Raw genomic sequence first — 7,500 nt, 5'->3', positions numbered from 1 at the left:
TCAGCCCGCCAGTCGTCTCCATCAGCCTGGCTGTCGTCTCCGACAGCCTGCCCCGAATTTATTACCAATTCATGGGCAAGACACATATCCCCAAGTGTTTTCTCCCGGTAAACTTTCTCAGCCATACCGTTTGTGTGCGCCAGATATCGTGCGAATAAGTGCTTTTCGGAATCGGAATATCGTGAGAGAGTCCACGTTTCACATACACGTCGTGCAAAATGGCTGGTGATATGTGGAAGGCTGTAGCTGTGGAGGAAAAAAAAATCAGTGCATGTAGCTGCATATGGTAGTTTTCACTGGACATCCTTCCCCTACCTTTCATGATAACGCCGGAGAGCAGCGGATGGGTTCCTTACGACCTTCCCGGTACACGTCAGAAAAAAGTTTGCGATTTCTCGGCCAGCAGCAATGGCAGGTCTGATATGTTCTGCGTAGACTTTGAACCACTGAAAAAGAAAAAAAAAACTTGATCTCGAGTTTTTCATGGGGGCAACAGAGGGGTTTCAACCCCATGTGGAGTCGGGTAGCCCGGGTCCCCTGGCTTGTAGAAACCTTACCGAATGTTCTTCCTCTGAAAGCACGAACGATGCTACTTGCGTGGATGCACACTTGTGTGTTTTCACACCGACAATCGTCTTTCGAACACCGCGGTACATGTGATAGGTCCTCCCGTTCCACTCTGAAACCTAAGGTGTAAAAAGAAGGGAGATGATTGAGACGGTTCCGCAATGACCGCTGCCCATGCAGACTAACACTACTTACGGTCAAATTGCGCACAACACCTGGCCTTTGGAGGTGTCTTAGAATCAGAAGAGCCTGGAGGTACAGAATAACTTCCCTTCGGTCCTCTTCTGATCCCCCCTCCTGGACATTCTCTATGCACGCTAGAAATGTGGGTCTCGCTTCGTTCAGTATTTTCTGGCAGTCATTCGGTGTTTTCGAGGGCTTCATCAGCGTATCGTACCTGTGGGGTGAAATACAGTTATATAATTCTTTTACCCGACAGCCGATGTTTGGTAAAAATCTCTCCGAATATTGGGTACCTCTTGCTCACTGAGTCTTGGCAGACTCCCCTGTACAACGTCTTACGCAGGTCCTCCGTAAAGCTCATAAACACCTCACACGCCCGGTATAGCTGAGGATTCTCTATGCTCAGTTGTGTGCCCCTCATCTGGTAGGTGGTGAATCGCCGAATGTGTTTCAGTATTTTGAGGGAGGTCTGGTTCGATAGTTTGAGGCTGCTAAGTTTTTTAAAAAAATCATTCACTTTTGTGGGTTTGTTTAAGTACTCCAGAGTTATAAATCGTGGGTTGATAAAGAAAAGAAACCGAGCGACATTTGATACCTCCTGGTTACAATTAGGGACCCCACGGGTTACTGTCAAATATGTGCGGAAGCTCTTCAACATGGGGCTATTTACTGAGTGACGCCTATACAAGCCGGCGTCCGTTCTAGCCAGGGAGCTTTCATTTTTCCATCGCCTAGACTGAATGTTTTGTGTGCTGCCGTCCATGACCTCAAAGGGGTCCGACTCGGGGCATGGGGCTCCCTCAAAATGGTCTGGAGACTGTTCAGGAACAAGCGGGTCCATCATATGTGAATCTGAGTCCACAGTGGGCAGGTAGCAGGGGGGCAAATAGTCTGTTGGCGCCTGGGTCTGTCCTTCAAAGGTCAGCGGTATGTGGTCTAACTGAAATGTAGGTTTGTTCACTATAAAATACCCACGACTTTCTACAAATGCTACCGTATCTTCCAGGGATTGCAGAGGCTTGAGCTCGCTGAATGCTATAGATGTGCCTTTAGCCGCAACAAGTCTAAGTCGATCTTTGACGACGGCCAAGTTTGTTTTTATCTCCGAGTTGCTTTCGGACCTCATGCACACCCTTCTCAGATGTGTGGACAGGTATTTCGTCACCCTGTGGCATATGGGGCATGTCAGCGGTGTACGTTGGTGGCTGTGGGGAAATAATACAAACGATCACCGCGGTTTTACAACCCTGCAACATGGGGTCCGCCGCAGCCTTGTGTGGCGGTTACATACACCTATATGTGGGCGACGGATGACTTTTACTTACCGCTTCATAGCGACACATTTCCCGCAGCCAAACGGAGCTTTAAAGTCCTTGCATCTGCACCGGAGGTGATCTTTCTTTCCGCTGCACACATCCAGGTACCATCAGCCGAGCGGTTGATGAGCTTCCGCTCTAGGAAAATCACCTATATCTTCTATACGGCATCACAGGGGTTGAGGCAGCCATAAGGATGCCACCTGCACGGTTGAAAATCATCAGCAGCGTTGACGGGAAAAACCCTAACCTATCTCATATACGTTTGTTCTTTTGCGCTATATGAGAGGATGAGAGGAACCTCATTTTCAGATATTTGGTTTGTGAGGCCACGGTGGCGCAGGTGTCAGCGCTGAAGCCTTGCTATTGCTAGGGTCCTGGGTTCAAATCCCTAAAGGGTAAAGTTGAAAAACTTTTTTTTTCTGGACTTAGAAAATTTTTCGACTTGTGTCAGACTTCCAGAGAGGGGAGCATGTCAGTGCGCGCATCCGATTTCAGTTCCAGAGCGATTCCTCCGATGAGTCCTTGATACTTAGTCGTTTTTGGCCAAATTTCTGACTTTTTTGAAAATTTCACAAATTTGTGAAAACTTCCACAAAATGAGGTTCTAGTATGTTATAGGGCATCCCAGGAGGGCTTCATATGTGTGGGTAAAATATATATGCCACAGGGGGAAAATTGAAAAAAAGTTGAAAAAAAAAATTTTTCTGGACTTAGAAAATTTTTCAACTTGTGTCAGACTTCCAGACAGGGGAGCATGTCAGTGCGCGCATCCGATTTCAGTTCCAGAGCGATTCCTCCGATGAGTCCTTGATACTTAGTCGTTTTTGGCCAAATTTCTGACTTTTTTGAAAATTTCACAAATTTGTGAAAACTTCCACAAAATGAGGTTCTAGTATGTTATAGGGCATCCCAGGAGGGCTTCATATGTGTGGGTAAAATATATATCCCACATGGGGAAAATTGAAAAAAAGTTGAAAAAAAAATTTTTTCTGGACTTAGAAAATTTTTCGACTTGTGTCAGACTTCCAGACAGGGGAGCATGTCAGTGCGCGCATCCGATTTCAGTTCCAGAGCGATTCCTCCGATGAGTCCTTGATACTTAGTCGTTTTTGGCCAAATTTCTGACTTTTTTGAAAATTTCACAAATTTGTGAAAACTTCCACAAAATGAGGTTCTAGTATGTTATAGGGCATCCCAGGAGGGCTTCATATGTGTGGGTAAAATATATATCCCACAGGGGGAAAATTGAAAAAAAGTTGAAAAAAAAAATTTTTTGGGACTTAGAAAATTTTTCAACTTTTGTCAGACTTCCAGACAGGGGAGCATGACTGTGCGCGCATCCGATTTCAGTTCCAGAGCGATTCGCGCGATGAGTCCTTGATACTTAGTCGTTTTTGCCAAAATTTCTGACTTTTTTGAAAATTTCACAATTTTGTGAAAACTTCCACAAAATGAGGTTCTAGTATGTTAGAGGGCATCCCAGGAGGGCTCCAAAAGTGTGGGTAAAATATATATCCCACAGGGGGAAAATTGAAAAAAAGTTGAAAAAAAAAATTTTTTCTGACTTAGAAAATTTTTCGACTTGTGTCAGACTTCCAGAGAGGGGAGCATGTCTGTGCGCGCATCCGATTTCAGTTCCAGAGCGATTCGCGCGATGAGTCCTTGATACTTAGTCGTTTTTGGCCAAATTTCTGACTTTTTTGAAAATTTCACAAATTTGTGAAAACTTCCACAAAATGAGGTTCTAGTATGTTATAGGGCATCCCAGGAGGGCTTCATATGTGTGGGTAAAATATATATCCCACAGGGGGAAAATTGAAAAAAAGTTGAAAAAAAAAATTTTTTGGGACTTAGAAAATTTTTCAACTTTTGTCAGACTTCCAGACAGGGGAGCATGACTGTGCGCGCATCCGATTTCAGTTCCAGAGCGATTCGCGCGATGAGTCCTTGATACTTAGTCGTTTTTGCCAAAATTTCTGACTTTTTTGAAAATTTCACAATTTTGTGAAAACTTCCACAAAATGAGGTTCTAGTATGTTATAGGGCATCCCAGGAGGGCTCCAAAAGTGTGGGTAAAATATATATCCCACAGGGGGAAAATTGAAAAAAAGTTGAAAAAAAAAATTTTTTCTGACTTAGAAAATTTTTCGACTTGTGTCAGACTTCCAGAGAGGGGAGCATGTCAGTGCGCGCATCCGATTTCAGTTCCAGAGCGATTCGCGCGATGAGTCCTTGATACTTAGTCGTTTTTGCCAAAATTTCTGACTTTTTGAAAATTTCACAAATTTGTGAAAACTTCCACAAAATGAGGTTCTAGTATGTTATAGGGCATCCCAGGAGGGCTTCATATGTGTGGGTAAAATATATATCCCACAGGGGGAAAATTGAAAAAAAGTTGAAAAAAAAAATTTTTTGGGACTTAGAAAATTTTTCAACTTGTGTCAGACTTCCAGAGAGGGGAGCATGTCAGTGCGCGCATCCGATTTCAGTTCCAGAGCGATTCGCGCGATGAGTCCTTGATACTTAGTCGTTTTTGCCAAAATTTCTGACTTTTTGAAAATTTCACAAATTTGTGAAAACTTCCACAAAATGAGGTTCTAGTATGTTATAGGGCATCCCAGGAGGGCTTCATATGTGTGGGTAAAATATATATGCCACAGGGGGAAAATTGAAAAAAAGTTGAAAAAAAAATTTTTTCTGGACTTAGAAAATTTTTCAACTTTTGTCAGACTTCCAGACAGGGGAGCATGACAGTGCGCGCATCCGATTTCAGTTCCAGAGCGATTCGCGCGATGAGTCCTTGATACTTAGTCGTTTTTGGCCAAATTTCTGACTTTTTTGAAAATTTCACAAATTTGTGAAAACTTCCACAAAATGAGGTTCTAGTATGTTATAGGGCATCCCAGGAGGGCTTCATATGTGTGGGTAAAATATATATCCCACATGGGGAAAATTGAAAAAAAGTTGAAAAAAAAATTTTTTCGGGACTTAGAAAATTTTTCAACTTGTGTCAGACTTCCAGACAGGGGAGCATGTCAGTGCGCGCATCCGATTTCAGTTCCAGAGCGATTCCTCCGATGAGTCCTTGATACTTAGTCGTTTTTGGCCAAATTTCTGACTTTTTTGAAAATTTCACAAATTTGTGAAAACTTCCACAAAATGAGGTTCTAGTATGTTATAGGGCATCCCAGGAGGGCTTCATATGTGTGGGTAAAATATATATGCCACAGGGGGAAAATTGAAAAAAAGTTGAAAAAAAAATTTTTTCTGGACTTAGAAAATTTTTCAACTTTTGTCAGACTTCCAGACAGGGGAGCATGACAGTGCGCGCATCCGATTTCAGTTCCAGAGCGATTCCTCCGATGAGTCCTTGATACTTAGTCGTTTTTGGCCAAATTTCTGACTTTTTTGAAAATTTCACAATTTTGTGAAAACTTCCACAAAATGAGGTTATACTATGTTAGAGGGCATCCCAGGAGGGCTCCAAAAGTGTGGGTAAAATATATATGCCACAGGGGGAAAATTGAAAAAAAGTTGAAAAAAAAATTTTTTCTGGACTTAGAAAATTTTTCAACTTTTGTCAGACTTCCAGACAGGGGAGCATGACAGTGCGCGCATCCGATTTCAGTTCCAGAGCGATTCGCGCGATGAGTCCTTGATACTTAGTCGTTTTTGCCAAAATTTCTGAGTTTTTGAAAATTTCACAATTTTGTGAAAACTTCCACAAAATGAGGTTCTAGTATGTTATAGGGCATCCCAGGAGGGCTTCATATGTGTGGGTAAAATATATATCCCACATGGGGAAAATTGAAAAAAAGTTGAAAAAAAAATTTTTTCTGGACTTAGAAAATTTTTCAACTTTTGTCAGACTTCCAGACAGGGGAGCATGACAGTGCGCGCATCCGATTTCAGTTCCAGAGCGATTCCTCCGATGAGTCCTTGATACTTAGTCTTTTTCAGAAGTCAGAATTTTGACTTCCAGGACCCACAAATCGTTGATAAATTGAGCCCGCTCACCAGTTCCAAGTGTTTTGGGGTCTCCCCGGTACCAGTAATGCAGCCTGCTCACTATATGTCGCAAAATAGAAAAAAAGTGAAAAAGAACCAGAATGAGGAAATTTCAGGGAGCCGAATCCGCCTAACAGTTCCAGGCGATCGGGTACTTTTTGACATGTGTCCCTAAAGTGGGTATAGGGTGACACCCAATGCAAATACCCAGTTTTGCACACCACCGGCAGAATATATAAGAGAGACGGACCTCTCGGCCCCGACACATTTCGACTCATTTAAGCTGGTTTTCACCTCTGTAGACCCGGGCACGTGTTTTGGCTATGAGTCCCTGTTCAGCTGGAGGTCTGCACCTTGGCTGAACCCAGACTTCCGCAGCTGCGTGGGGGGGCTTTTGCCGGTCGCCCATCCCAAGTAAGAGAGGTGTTCCTGGGTTGAAGTGAGCCTGGCCAGACCCCCCGCGGGCCCTGGTTCTCCACATGGGGGCGCCGTCAAGGCTAAAATCTGGATTTTTAGGCTGAGGAGAGGCTCCATGAGGGCGGATGCTTTCGTGGCTTTGACCCCAGTGCTGTTCCACATCCAGTACCCCCTCTGCAAGGGCGCCTGTACCCGAGTCTCGCTTCCAGGACTCTTGGGCATGCATCTCCTGACGACAGGGTTTTGCACACCACCGGCAGGATATATAAGAGAGACGGACCTCTCATCCTCGACACATTTCGACTCATTTAAGCTGGTTTTCACCTCTGTAGACCCGGGCACGTGTTTTGGCTATGAGTCCCTGTTCAGCTGGAGGTCTGCACCTTGGCTGAACCCAGACTTCCGCAGCTGCGTGGGGGGGCTTTTGCCGGTCGCCCATCCCAAGTAAGAGAGGTGTTCCTGGGTTGAAGTGAGCCTGGCCAGACCCCCCGCGGGCCCTGGTTCTCCACATGGGGGCGCCGTCAAGGCTAAAATCTGGATTTTTAGGCTGAGGAGAGGCTCCATGAGGGCGGATGCTTTCGTGGCTTTGACCCCAGTGCTGTTCCACATCCAGTACCCCCTCTGCAAGGGCGCCTGTACCCGAGTCTCGCTTCCAGGACTCTTGGGCACGCATCTCCCGACGACAGGGGTTTGCAGCCTCCGTACTTGGGCAAGTCCCTCCACGACCCCCTGATCTTCCTCCGATCGATCTGGCGCAGCGCTCCTGGGTGGGGAGGTGGCGCCGCTCGCTCGGCCCGGGCTTTGGAGCTCGCGCCGGCTTAAGGTGAGCGGTCCCCTTCCTCCTCTACCCCCGGGCTTCCGACACCTATCTTTGGGCGCGCACGCCGGCCTCGCATCCCGTCTGCGGAGGTGGCCGAGCTGTGGGGAGTTTGATTCGAACCGAGCGAAGGCAGCGGTCTGACGACCCGCACAGGCGAACGGCGGGGCGCCCACCCACCCAGGCGTG

This window comes from Phyllobates terribilis, unplaced genomic scaffold, assembly GCF_046119375.1.
Source record: "Phyllobates terribilis strain yellow unplaced genomic scaffold, ASM4611937v1 Scaffold_388__1_contigs__length_1821495, whole genome shotgun sequence".
Classification (NCBI taxonomy): domain Eukaryota; kingdom Metazoa; phylum Chordata; class Amphibia; order Anura; family Dendrobatidae; genus Phyllobates; species Phyllobates terribilis.
The sequence above is the reverse complement of the archived record's forward strand: the minus strand, read 5'-3'. Positions refer to the sequence as shown.